Source organism: Bradysia coprophila, unplaced genomic scaffold (assembly GCF_014529535.1).
Source record: "Bradysia coprophila strain Holo2 unplaced genomic scaffold, BU_Bcop_v1 contig_94, whole genome shotgun sequence".
In the NCBI taxonomy this organism is placed as follows: Eukaryota; Metazoa; Arthropoda; class Insecta; order Diptera; family Sciaridae; genus Bradysia; species Bradysia coprophila.
Window position 1 is genome coordinate 2,970,216 of NW_023504022.1, and position 14,614 is coordinate 2,984,829.

The 14,614-nt window shown below is 37.9% G+C and overlaps 1 long non-coding RNA gene across 1 annotated transcript; it reads left to right on the forward strand.

The window, feature by feature from the left end:
• Positions 1–10,719: 10,719 nt before the first annotated feature.
• LOC119084918 lies at positions 10,720–11,259 on the forward strand. Its single transcript, XR_005089162.1, has 2 exons — positions 10,720–10,833; positions 10,911–11,259. It is a non-coding gene; the product is annotated as an uncharacterized LOC119084918 (long non-coding RNA).
• The last annotated feature ends 3,355 nt before the right edge of the window (positions 11,260–14,614 follow it).

Below are 14,614 nucleotides of genomic sequence, written 5' to 3' on the forward strand. Positions count from 1 at the left end.
ATTTGAACAAATATTTTTGAGAACGAAATTTTTGGAACACAGCAACGTGTTGATCTACTTTTTTAAAACGAATAAAGCAAACAATGAACAAGCAAAAATGATCTGATAGCAGGGCATATTTATCAAGATAGTAAAATTCGAGGCGATCGAAAACGTACAAAATTGTTCTTTTTTCTTAAATTTTCCAATTAAGTAGAGCTTGTTCAACCGAAAGTTTACTCCTGTCTTGTGAACGAGTGTGATGGAAGCAACTGATGACGGGCAGTTCCATACAGTCGTCGGACCGCCATCACACTCAAATATAGAAACAGCTTCTTTAACCTGTCTCATACGGCTATCCATATGTTACCGATAACGACGACTTAAATAATGACAAGCTCCAGGTAATATGGTCCTTTATATATAGAAAAATGCACGTTAAAAAAATTGAAGTACAAGATTTGAAATCAACAGATTAAAAATACTTTGATCGATTAAAGTAATAGACTCGATAATAATACTGGTCATATGCTTGCCATCTGTAACAGGTTAACCCACATCTGTGCAGCCACAGAAGACGAATCGGCACAACACTACCTTTCTGTAAAAAGTGGGTCCATCGTTTTGTGTCAAGAAGTGTTATCTTTGAGTAACAATGATAAATGTTTGTGGTGATGTGAACCAATTACACAAATTTACACAATCTGCAAAGGTTTCTCTTACACTCTTCCACTGAAAAAAAAATTTCGTCAACATATGTCCAGTATGTATGAAATGGCTGGCAGAGAGCTTCATTTCTGCCTTACTTCGGATATGTATATTCCAACGTCTGACATGTATATCTTACATAAGGCTTACTATCAGGTCAGGTCAACCTGAAAATTTCAGGTCAGGTCAATTTCAGGTCAGGTCAAAACTGACCTGAAACCTGAAATTAACCTGATAACCTGACCTGAAAATTTTCAGGTTGACCTGATATTATTATTCAAAATTTTTGGCAAATGTAGATTCGTTGGTGAAATTTTTTTTGAATCGGACACACCATTTTTGTTTCCGAACGTTTATGGTGCTATCGATAGGGAATTTCAAGGTGATCATTTCGTAGAAGAAGAATTTTTTTTTAACGACCTCTCCAGCTCAGGGCGACTCTAAGAAAATTTGAAAATTTCAGAATCATGACTTTTTCAGAAAATTTTACCCCGAAATGAAACGACCCGCGCGATTTTGATCTATTGGTAGTTTGTAGAGAATTGACAGACGATTCTAATAAAAGTATCGTCGGGTCGAAAGGTTGTAGCTGTGAGTCAGGGTGAGGAATCAAAGTCCAATTTTATGGTTTTGTCAATGAGCACCCCAACTGATTTTTCATTTTATTGGCTTAAAATGAAGGCTAGCACATCCCATTTAACATATCAAAAAATTGGGAGGGGGTTTTTCAATTTTTTCAACAAATCTTAAAAAACTTTCTTATGGGTGCCCACATTCCTGAGATTTTTTAATGGAAATGTATGGGAAGTTCTCCTAAAAATGAAATTAATTGCTATATATCAGTTGTCTCTGGTCTACCGAACAATTATTTGCACTAACAAGAAATTTAACATTTTTATTTTGTGAATGTGGACAACTTTGACTGATTTTCTCACCATCGGGAAGCTTTCTTGTCATGTCTAGCTCATCCACTGCTGGGTATAGCTTCATTTGCTACTATATCGCATAGCCTGAGACCGCACCTTTCCAAAAATACCAAACTTGCCCTATTCGCTATCTGGCTTGTATTCTTTACGATGTCATTCGTAGTCATTCGGTGACCAGAAGTACTCAATCATCTGTATGTCTATAGACCTGAACTTTGTCAAGAAATATCACTGTGCATCACCTTGCGTGTAAACTTCATTAAATGAGTCCATAACCACCTTATTTGACATAATTTGTAACTTTATTTCGGTTAAAATTGGAAATAAAAAACTGCCTCAAGAATCTTTCGAGTAGGTCGAATTACCCACATATTTGACATCGTAAAGAATACAAGCCAGATAGCGAATAGGGCAAGTTTGGTATTTTTGGAAAGGTGCGGTCTCAGGCTATGCGATATAGTAGCAAATGAAGCTATACCCAGCAGTGGATGAGCTAGACATGACAAGAAAGCTTCCCGATGGTGAGAAAATCAGTCAAAGTTGTCCACATTCACAAAATAAAAATGTTAAATTTCTTGTTAGTGCAAATAATTGTTCGGTAGACCAGAGACAACTGATATATAGCAATTAATTTCATTTTTAGGAGAACTTCCCATACATTTCCATTAAAAAATCTCAGGAATGTGGGCACCCAGAAGAAAGTTTTTTAAGATTTGTTGAAAAAATTGAAAAACCCCCTCCCAATTTTTTGATATGTTAAATGGGATGTGCTAGCCTTCATTTTAAGCCAATAAAATGAAAAATCAGTTGGGGTGCTCATTGACAAACTTTGATTCCTCACCCTGACTCACAGCTACAACCTTTCGACCCGACGATACTTTTATTAGAATCGTCTGTCAATTCTCTACAAACTACCATTAGATCAAAACCGGCCGGGTCGTTTCATTTCGAGATAACATTTTCTGAAAAAGTCATGATTCTGAAATTTTCAAATTTTCTTAGAGTCGCCCTGAGCTGGAGAGGTCGTTAAAAAAAAATTCTTCTTCTACGAAATGATCACCTTGAAATTCCCTATCGATAGCACCATAAACGTTCGGAAACAAAAATGATGTGTCCGATTCAAAAAAAATTTCACCACTATAAGATAGACGAAACAATTGATTGCTGGAATCATTTCTATTTCAATGTTTGAATTACAACAAAAGTTACAGATGTCGGTTGAAAATCTTCAATAAACCGTAGTTTAAACGTCAATGATGATAAAATAAAAGATTTTCTTATTGCTCACGATACCAGCTTCGTAAACACATGGAAGCTTGAATCGTTTCTGGTTGTAAAGAGCAACTCGTCGCAGTTACGAGATCGGCTCCAGCCGAATTGTCACGTTCTACAGGAACTGATGTTGGTTGAATAGACAAGAAATCGCGAGCCATCCGACTGAGCATAGGAAACTCACCTTCCTGACTTTTCCAAAAACTTAACAAGTCGCACACCTTAGGAGCGGATAACGGAAACAAGAGATATCGTTCGAATTCGGAAGAAACAGCAGCAGATGTTGTCGATCGCTTGTACATGTGTTCGTATAACTCGTCTGCGACTTCCTCCTCTTCCTCCAAATCGGTGACAATCGTGATGTCGTACTTTTCAACGAAATAATTAGAAATTACTCTCTTAATTTCGTTGATTTTCGTTTGAGTGTACCGGTGCTCGATGAAATAATTTAATTTGAGCGACGGATTTAAGAATGTGGCGATGAATGGTATCTTGGAACGTTTTATGTCAGGTTCGTACTTTAACAGTTTCTCAAGACCCGCCTCAGCGGCTATGGCTAAGTCACTTTCCTCATCATATTTATATGATGTTAGAACATCCAAAAGCCAATTGAAAATCGGTAAATATGATGAAATCGTGGGATGCCGCTCCATGCTAATTAATTGCGTTGCCAGTTCAAACTTTTGTAGCAGCACTTCAAGCGACTTTAGATCTTTCCACTGACTTTCACGCAAATCAAGCGACTTCAAGGCCTTGTCTCAACACACAACGCTCTCAAAGGATATTTCAGATGTTGGGCTCTTCGAATCATAGCAAATGTTGTGTTCCAACGAATGCTAATATCGATAATAGGGACCAGTGGCTTCACATCGTAGACAACGCACAGTTGCTTGAGCTTTTGTCGCCGTTTCGTTGATCTTCTGACTTTTCGAACAATCTTCCGGAGGTTAGACATAGCACAGTTTATATCAGCAGATTGCAATTGTGAGTTCTGATATTCTTGTTCATCATCGTCGTCTGCAGAGTGGTTCTCGGTGCCGTCTTCTTGTTCTTCATCCTCGATTTCCTCGTCATCGCCGTTCTACAAAAATAATTGTCGTAAGTCTAGTAAATGTTGGTTATATAAGGCTGCAGAAATCTTACCATTTCGATATAATCAAGGAGTTCATCTTCAGTGTTGACGACCATCGTGATTCCCAAGCCTTGCAAAATATCCTGAACGGTCAGGTTGAGTATATGTGCCAAGCATCGAACCTGATTATCGGTAGCGGAAATGTCCGATCCAATTTCAATTCCATGTTCTCGCAAACAATCGAGAAATGTGTCGTTCGGGGAAGCATTATCCATTGTGAATGCCAACACCTGTTCAACTTTAATGTCGAACGTTGAGATGCACTTTAAAAAAATTTTGCTTTGATTAAACCCATCATGATCGCCTTTCACGGGCGCGAAATCGAGTAGTTGAGTCTTCCCCGGTGAAAAAAAAAACGTATTTGAGACCCTTTTTGAGACCGAAACTTTTGTATGGCCGTGAGACTACGTATTTCGAGCCTTTGAGAATATTTGAGACCGAGAATTTATCGAAATAGTTCATCGGAGTTCATCCAAAATTCATGAGACGTCTCTCTTTAGACTCATTTGAGGATGTTCTAGTCTGACTGAGTGGTCTGGTTTCGGATTTGCTAGACGTAGTGAGACTGACTGAGTGGTCTGCTTTCGGATTTGCTAGACGTAGTGAGACTGACTGAGTGGTCTGCTTTCGGATTTGCTAGACGTAGTGAGACTGACTGAGTGGTCTGCTTTCGGATTTGCTAGACGTAGTGAGACTGGATGAGTGGTCTGCTTTCGGATTTGCTAGACGTAGTGAGACTGGATGAGTGGTCTGGTTTCGGATTTGCTAGACGTAGTGAGACTGGATGAGTGGTCTGGTTTCGGATTTGCTAGACGTAGTGAGACTGGATGAGTGGTCTGGTTTCGGATTTGCTAGACGTAGTGAGACTGGATGAGTGGTCTGGTTTCGGATTTGCTAGACGTAGTGAGACTGACTGAGTGGTCTCATTTTGGATTTGTTAGACCTTGTGAGACTGGATGAGTGGTTTCATTTTGGATTTGTTAGACCTTGTGAGACTGGATGAGTGGTCTCCTTTTGGGTTTGTTAGACGTTGTGAGAATGGATGAGTGGTCTCATTTTGGATTTGTTAGACCTTGTGAGACTGGATGAGGATAAATGAGTGTCATAAAAAAAAAAAACTTTTTCAAACTTCTAATTTTTGAGTTTTTTCTAGACCGTTTGAGACTTTTCATATTTGATTTCTTTTTAGAACTTTTTTCTTCGTTCGTTATTTATCGGAAGATTTTTTTTGTACTTCTATGTTGAGTTCACAGATGGCCACTACCCTTTACTTTTTTTATAATTCGCTAGACCAAACTGACTGAAATTGTAGAATCGTTAGTAATATTTGAATTTTTTTATTTTACCTGTTTTATTTGTAATGTTTTTTCCGGTCACCCATCCAAGTACTAACCGCGACGAATGATGCTTAACTTTCAATTTGGACGGCCGTCGACGTTCACGTGCTGCTAAATCAGATATATCTATTTGGAGTTCTAATTTTGAACCGTTGTTACAATTTCCGAGGTCGGATGAGCAGTCTCATTGGCAGGCGGCTTGAGACCGAGTGAGTGGTCTTTTTTGAAGAAAATAATTTCTTCAATTACTGAGACCGGTTCAGTGGTCTCATTTGAAGAAAATATTTTCTTCGATATCTGAGACCGAGTGAGTGGTCTTTTTGGAAGAAAATATTTTCTTCAATTACTGAGACCGGTTGAGTGGTCTCATTTGAAGAAAATATTTTCTTTGATATCTGAGACCGGTTGAGTGGTCTCATTTGAAGAAAATATTTTCTTTGATATCTGAGACCGGTAGAGTGGTCTCATTTGAAGAAATCATTTTTTCGATTTCTGAGACCGGTAGAGTGGTCTCATTTGAAGAAATCATTTTTTCGATTTCTGAGACCGGTAGAGTGGTCTCATTTGAAGAAATCATTTTTTCGATTTCTGAGACCGGTTTAGTGGTCTCATTTGAAGAAATAATTTTTTCGATTTCTGAGACCGGTTCAGTGGTTTCATTTGAAGAAAATATTATCTTCGATTACTGAGACCGGTTCAGTGGTCTCATTTGAAGAAAATATTTTCTTTGATATCTGAGACCGGTTGAGTGGTCTCATTTGAAGAAAATATTTTCTTTGATATCTGAGACCGGTTGAGTGGTCTCATTTGAAGAAAATATTTTTTCGATTTCTGAGACCGGTTTAGTGGTCTCATTTGAAGAAATAATTTTTTCGATTTCTGAGACCGGTTCAGTGGTCTCATTTGAAGAAAATATTTTCTTCGATTACTGAGACCGGTTCAGTGGTCTCATTTGAAGAAAATATTTTCTTCGATATCTGAGACCGGTTGAAACGTCTCTTTTGCAGAAAATATTTTCTTGCATTATGGATACTGTCTACACCCTCAAGATCAACAACACCAAAAAGAAATGAAACTCATTATAATGAACAGTGTGATATGAAAAACTAAAACAGCTGAAATTGAATTTTCGTTGTTTTGACCAATTCAATTTCCTTTGTTAATAAAACGTTTGATTTAATTTAAAACAGTTGTCTCACTGGATCTGCAGAACGAACCAAAAGAACGCAAAACCTCAACTATTCGGTTGCATTTATTTTTAAAATTAGCATTTTCTTCGAAAGAGACCACTCGACCGGTCTCAAAGAATTGAAAAAATATTTTCTTCGAAAGAGACCACTCGACCGGTCTCAAAGAATTGAAAAAATATTTTCTTCAAAAGAGACCACTCGACCGGTCTCAAAGAATTGCCAAAAATATTTTCTTCAAAAGAGACCACTCGACCGGTCTCAAAGAATTGCCAAAAATATTTTCTTCAACAGAGACCACTCGACCGGTCTCAAAGCATTGAAAAAATATTTTCTTCAAAAGAGACCACTCGACCGGTCTCAAAGAATTGAAAAAATATTTTCTTCAAATGAGAACACTCAACCGGTCTCAGAAATCGGAAAAATTATTTCTTCAAATGAGACCACTCAACCGGTCTCAGATATCAAAGAAAATATTTTCTTCAAATGAGACCACTCAACCGGTCTCAGATATCAAAGAAAATATTTTCTTCAAATGAGACCACTCAACCGGTCTCAGTAATTGAAGAAAATATTTTCTTCCAAAAAGACCACTCACTCGGTCTCAGATATCAAAGAAAATATTTTCTTCAAACAAGACCACTCAACCGGTCTCAGATATCAAAGAAAATATTTTCTTCAAACAAGACCACTCAACCGGTCTCAGATATCGAAGAAAATATTTTCTTCAAACGAGACCACTCATCCAGTTTCGCACAGTTCACCAATAAATGTTAGCAAAGAGACTACTTGTTCCGTCTCAAGCGATCTGGACATATAACTGCAACGAGACCACTCATCCAGTCTCGCACAGTTCACCAATAAATGTTAGCAAAGAGACTACTTGTTTCGTCTCAAGCGATCTGAGTATATTACTGCAACGAGACGACTCATCCAGTCTCGCACAGTCTGGCGAAATAATATTCGAAAAGAGACTACTCGTTTGGTCTACGGTATTCTCATTTGTTCATCCGAAATGATTTTAGCAAAAACAAAAATATTTTGAGACCTAATTGAGAATTCCAGCAATTTTGAGACTGGAATTAGACCGTTGAGAATACGTATTTCATGGTCTCGTGAGACCGACATTTTCACTGGGGTTATACTCCCACTCTTTGGAAATCCAATGAGCTCAGATTACCAAGAATGGTAGAACGTTCTTGGATGACCACATATCCATCGTAATGGATATTTTTCCAGGTACGTCTTTGAGTAGCTTCTTTATTTGTTCCACCTTTTCTCCATATGTCACCATTAAATCTGCTTTAATCGCTTTGTCCGATGGAATTTCAGCCGATGGGTTCAACGACATAATTAACTCTGCAAATTCGTCTTCCTCAACGACTGAGAAAGGCTGGTTGCTAGTAACGATCCACTTCAACAAAATCTTGCGAAAAGACCTGCAAATTTTAGGTAACGAAGAACTGGTGTTTTAAGAAGAATGCCGTTTCATCAACTTACAAATTTGTCGCTTGACTTGATTAAATCTGAATGTTCTTTTCTCATATGACGGCGCATGTTCCCAGTGCTTCTGTTACTTTTCTCGGATACTTTGTATTTCCTGAGAATTGGAAAGATAGGAATGCCTATTTGCAAAACAGCGTAATAAACTAAATACGCACCGTTCGCAATGTTTACATTTTGCGTAGGTTCCCCCCACTCCGTCCACTGCCAAAACCACTTCATCATAATGTTCCCACATCGGGCTGCTTCTTTTCCTTCCTCTTCTCATTCTTGGTGCAACAGCGGGCTGAGGTGTTCCAGCATCTGCATCTTCATCGTCACTGTCTCGAATTATTGGACGTCCGAAATTACGTTTCTTGGGCTGAGATATGCCAGGCTCCGCATCTGCATCTTGATTGGTCCCAATTTTACGTTTTCTCGACTTAGATGACTCAGCCGCTGCATCCTTTTTGTTGCCTCGTACATTCGTTCTACGTTTCGAGATGCCTTTTTTCCGCAAGGACTTACCACGCTTCACAATGCGTTTCACATATCGCTTTTTCGGTTCTTTGGTTATAGTTGGCTTCTTTTCTTTACTGACGGTTCCTTTAGGATTGCAGAGCTTAGAAGCAGAGCTACGTTGCGCGCGACTTCGCGTTGTAACATTCATTTCATCCCGTATAACTCAACACTTCCACAAAAAATGTTCCAGAATGCCGCGGTAATAATGGTCAGTTTGCGCTATTTTCAGTATCTATACAAAGTTCGACAGAGGGGGGATGAGAGCAAAGTTCTCTCTTCGGCAATATGTCCAACGACATTTTGCAATGAGGGTTTCTACAATAGAACTCTCATCATATTGTGCCGTTTTACATAGATAGAGTATTCGAGACAGTCACAGCTCGTCCTGTTTTTGATAGAAACATTAATCAGAGAACCTTCGCCTTCAGCTTTGCATGGGTATAATATGGCCGAGCCCCGAGCTATTCGGATTTTCATTTTTTTTTTCAAATTTCAATTTCAGGTCATCAGGTCATTTCGGGTTTTTTCAGGTCATGACCTGAAAAGTCAGGTCAGGTCAGGTCAAAGTTAATTTCTAATTCAGGTCAACCTGACCTGACCTGTGGTAAGCCTTACCGACTCCGACGTATAATCATACATACTGCTCGTGACTATTCGTGTCAATCGTATGTTTGTACGTCGAATCTTAAGACGAATCTAGGCATGGCTAAATTGTTGCCTACATTTCGGGGCAAAATTATTATTATTTTGATGATAATTTTGGACTCGAAGTCTTTTTCGAAAATATACGACCATCGTTTGGTGATAAAATGTGTTAGCTTTCAGCAAAAATTTTAATGTTTGTGGTGATGGAACCTCAGTCCGAGAAAACTCAGTATTTCACGGAAATTAACACATATTTTGAGTTTTCTCGGACTGAGGTTACATCACCACAAACATTAAAATTTTTGCTGAAAGCTAACTCATTTGAACACCAAACGATGGTCGTACTTTTTCGAAAAAGGCTTCGAGTCCAAAATTATCATCAAAATAATCATAATAATTTTGCCCTGAAATATAGGCAACAATTTAGCTAGGTGTAGATTCCTCTTAAGAGGCACCGGTACTTTGACGAAAAGCATACATTAGGACGATTTTTGAATACTGGATTTTAGTTTACTTTTGATGATATCTTTCCACCAGAATCCTTTTTCAAAAATGTACGACCGCAATTCCGACCACGAATGTGTTAACTTTCAACAAAAAATTAGTTTTGGTTGTAGCAATATGACCAGCTCTGAGAACAATGAGCAGTTTATGAAAATTTCATTGAACTGCTCACTTTCCTCAGAGCTGGTCAAACGACTACAACCAAAACTAGTTTCTGTTGAAAGCTAACACATTCGTGGTCGGAATTGCGGTCGTACATTTTTCAAAAAGGAATCTGATGAAAAGATATTAACAAAAATGAAATACGAAACACGCAAATGTAGGCTACAATTTTAGCTAAGTGCTGGTGCCTCTTAAGAGGCATCGGTGCTTTGTTGAAAAGCATACATTTTGGCGTTTTTTAAATGCTGAATTTAAGTTTACATTTGATGATATCTTTCCATCTTTCCCTTTTTGAAAAATGTACGCAATTCCGACCACGAATGTGGTACAGTCGGAGAAAAATAGATTTCGGGATTTTAAGTGACATCATCGTTTTCATCGTTCTTCTGTATTCTCTCATTTCGCATGTTATTTCAAATGGCAATTGATAGAATTAGAGAAATGATGATATCTCTAAAAAACCCGAAATCTATTTTTCTCCGACTGTAGATTTCAACAGAAAATACATTTGGTTGCAGCATTTTGACCGGCTCTGAGAAACGTGAGCAGTTTAAGAAAATTTCAGAGCTGGTCAAACGACTGCAACCAAATGTATTTTCTGTTGAAAGCTAACACATTCGTGGTCGTGGTCGGAATTGCTACAATTTTAGCTAAGTACCGGTGCCAATTAAATGTTTTTTCTCGTATCAATCTAAACTTTGCATACATAGTCCGCTACCAAAACAACGTTAAAAAACCGGCAATGTCATTTTGAGGAACGGCATCTCGAATCACTTAGTTAATAACGTTTTACAATAATAGGCCCTGATTGTTGGGCAAATATGGAAAATTAACAATGACTCGACAATTTAAACGTCTATCTATTTGAACAGGTGTGAAAGAAATCATTATAAAAAGCCTATTCCATTCTCCATTTCTATTCAGTATTCCGATCTTCATCACGCAAGATGAAATTATTGGCTATTGTCCTTGTTGCCGTAAGACAAATAAACAAAAAAAAATTCTTTAATTTATTTCACAAAAAACCTTTTTATTCCCCGACAACAACGTTTAGTTCGTCGTTGTTGCTCACGCAGAACCTGGCTGCAAAAAACCTGCTCCAGCACAACGTTACAGCTGCAATGCAACGCAATTAGAACAATACTGTCCGCCTTGTCCACCTGGATGCTTGCTTCAATGCGGTTGCTTGTTTCCGGGCACTGGTGAGGAGATCAGCCCTCGATCAGTCTATCCTCAACGGCCGGCTTATTGTGGTGGTTGCGTCCATTGTCTCGCTCTCAGAGTATGCCCTGATCCTCTAGAACCGTGTACAGCGGAAATAATTCGCGATCTTATCAAAGCTGGTGAAATCGATGACAATGAAAATTAAGTGAAAATAATTAAACGAAATTTGATTTCAAATAGCCCAAGTTTATTATTCTTTGTAGCCGCTTTCATTGGCTCCACGTGCTCTCCGTTTTCTGACTCTTTCAAAGTTTATTTCGGTAATCTTAGGTGCACGAAAAAAGCAAGTATTCAGATTGTTGTGGAGAGCATGAAACCATGAAACATTAGTCCACTCAGCAAGAAAGAATCATTAAAAAAAGAAAGTTCGCCAGAATTTTCTTTAGCTCAAAGTCTGAATTTGAAGTGACTTGTTCTGGGTGCATTGCTCTCTGTGACATACTGAAAAAAAATGTGTTTTCGTTGAAGAAATATTAAAATTTTCTGCATGGTGCTTGAAAACAGAAATGTTTAAACCAAATATTTACGAATCGATCAAGCAGTGGAAATCAACTCATACCCGTAATACAATTGAATCGCTATGCCATGCGGAAAGTGGTCATTACATGCATGTTTGGCCCCCGCGGAAAGTGTTCATTACATGTCCGTACATGTATATATAATAACAAATTTCCGCAAGTGACAGCGATTAAAAAAAGCCTCGTTGGATGCATCGGAAGTAATAAATTAATTCTGGACAAATTATGAGACTAACGAACACACTTGTGCGAACTCGCTAAAGAAACTGTTATTTTGACTCGTTGTAGATGCATACTTCGCCTTCGGCTCGGATATACAAACCCTACAATTGTCAAAATAACAGTTTCCAAAGCATGTTGCTTAAATACACACTCGTGAGCTTGACTCGTATCACAAAATTGATCACTTGTGTAATGAATGACTTCCGCCGCATCCAACGTAATCTACTATTTTAACGATCCAACTCGAGTGCAAAAGCTTTGTATTTAATGGAAATTTTGTTGTTTCGTTTTCCTTATTTTAACAAATTTGACAATTTATTATAATGAGTGGTTGAAGTTGTTGAAGAGGTCACGGTCATGCGGCGATAAATAAATAAAAAATTTGAAAAATTCGAATGCAAAATCAATTTATTCAACCCAAGTGAAACCAAATTCAATCAATCCAAGATTGAATTTGCTCTGCTGTACATACGTTCGTTGGAGGAGTTATACATGCTATCAAAGCAAGTGGACAAGCGTATATTGGGCACTTTGGGCAAAATGGGGCACGTGGTACTGCGGGTGGTGCTGGTCTTGGGTTAATAACCTCATTCGTTCCTGGGAATAAACATGGGCATCCAATAAGACCTGGACAGTTTGACACACATGCCGGACAATATGGTGCCAATTGATTAGCTGTGCATCCTATTCTACTGCTGCAACACGATGGAGGATACGCCGGAACGCTGCTGTCTACATCGGTTGCCTACAATATTTTTGAAATAAATTTTCGTCTCGACTCAAACTAATAATGAAATAGCAACTTACCGTAGCAACACCTACTAGAAGAGCAATCACGAAGAAACACTGTTTCATGGCTGAAAAATTGTCACTGACTGATTGATCTGCTGAATAAAGATGCCTTTTTATGCCATTGAGGATGAGAACGATGATTTTCCGTTTTTTTAAAAAAACATTTGTGCAAATATTATCGAAAGCGTGTAACCACTTTTGCCGATGGAAATTTTTTTTAGAACATTAATACACGTATACGCTACGCATTGATCTATTTTTTTTGTTTACTTTTTAAAGAAAAAAGCAAACAATGAGAAAGCAAAAATGTTCTGGATAGCAGGGCATATTCCTCAAGAATAAGCCTTTGATCAAACAAAATTAAGTCGAAGATAAAATAGAAGTCCCAGATCAAATGTGGCTATGTTTGACTTTAGGTAAGTGTCGGTGACACCCCAGCCATACACACCAACATGACCGCCGATTCATCTTGATTCATTATCCGTAGTCAGAAGGTGGCGCTCGAACTTCTACTGGTCCTAAATGATAACTTGTCGCTAACATTCGTTGTGATTACAGGCAAATAATTTCATAAAATCACTTTTTCACTCCTCTTTAATGTGGAACGCTTCGTCTCTCTCACTTTTTTCCCTCCTCTACTGAAAAGCAATGAGCTTTTTCAAATAACTCACATTTTCCAATCTTTTTCAGACCCGTTTGAGATTTTAAGCATCCCGAATTTCAGGTGAATTCATTTTTGTAATGTTGCCGTCGTCATATTTTCTTGTGACTATTGTTGTTGCACCTGCCAAATTTGTAATAATTTTATGGTTTCAAGGAATGTTTGACAGTGTGATTATGGCCCAGATTGCAAAAAAACGTTTTGTCTACTATATACAAGGTGGTAAAAATTCAACGTAGCCTTTGAATGTTGTCTGTAAAATCAGAAATATTTTGACAGCGTCAAAACAAAGTTTGTTTGCTAGAGAGGGCATTGACCATACCGATTGACAATTAAAAGTGAACGTGGTCAGTCAATTTGTACTGCTACTGCGGAGGTTGTAACTGCCAAGGTAAATATAGTGTGGAGGTAATGCCTAGCACATAAGTTCGATGCCAGTGACATCTTTTTTTTAAATGGTTGACTACGATTAACTTGTATTTCACACAAATATTTTCACTATCTCACAACAGATGGCCCGACTTTCTATTCCATTTTTTGCTTTCAACAAAGGGATGAGATGGCGTTTGTATCGAACCTTCGTGCCACCGCACATCTGATTCGGTTATATATGCCATTACCTCCTCACTATATTTACCTTGGTAACTGCGGCGCTATAAATAGAGTGTTATGATGAAAGTGAAGAAGATATTTTGACAAGTACCCCAAGGCAAGTTAAAATAAACTGGTCTTCTTTCCTCTCGCTCTCAACGTACCACGTTGAATGATAAGCAAATACTTTGACAAGTACCCCAAGACAAGTTATAATAGCTAATTAACGAACACGATTTAATCCACAGAACTCGGTTTTCATACAAATATTGATGAGGTTATGTCTCTATGGATGAAATTTGACAGTAATTTGACAATTCGTGTGGCCTTGGAACATATTTCTTGCAGTGTAGAAATTAGTAGAAGAATCGAAATATGAAGGTATTTATGAAATAAGTATTACTTAGTACAGGTCATTGTATAAAGAAGCCTCCTGTGCCTAGAGTTCTTTAAGATTTTTTTGTTCCATGCTGTTTGCCACGAAAAGTTGTGGAACAAAAAAAATTCGGAAAATGGAAAATTGTTTTACCAGCTGGATAAGTCAAATATCTCCAAAAATCCATTTTTTTTTTAAATTCTTCTGTTCTGGAATTACCGATATTTCATGGAAGAACTTTCTTTGGAGAAATCAGACAGAATGGAGTCGGTTTTAGGGGATTCATTAACCGAATTCATCAACTTTGAAGCCATTTTCCCAGGCCATTTCCAATCCATTTTTCATAAAAGTGATGTCATTCAGAAGCTACATTT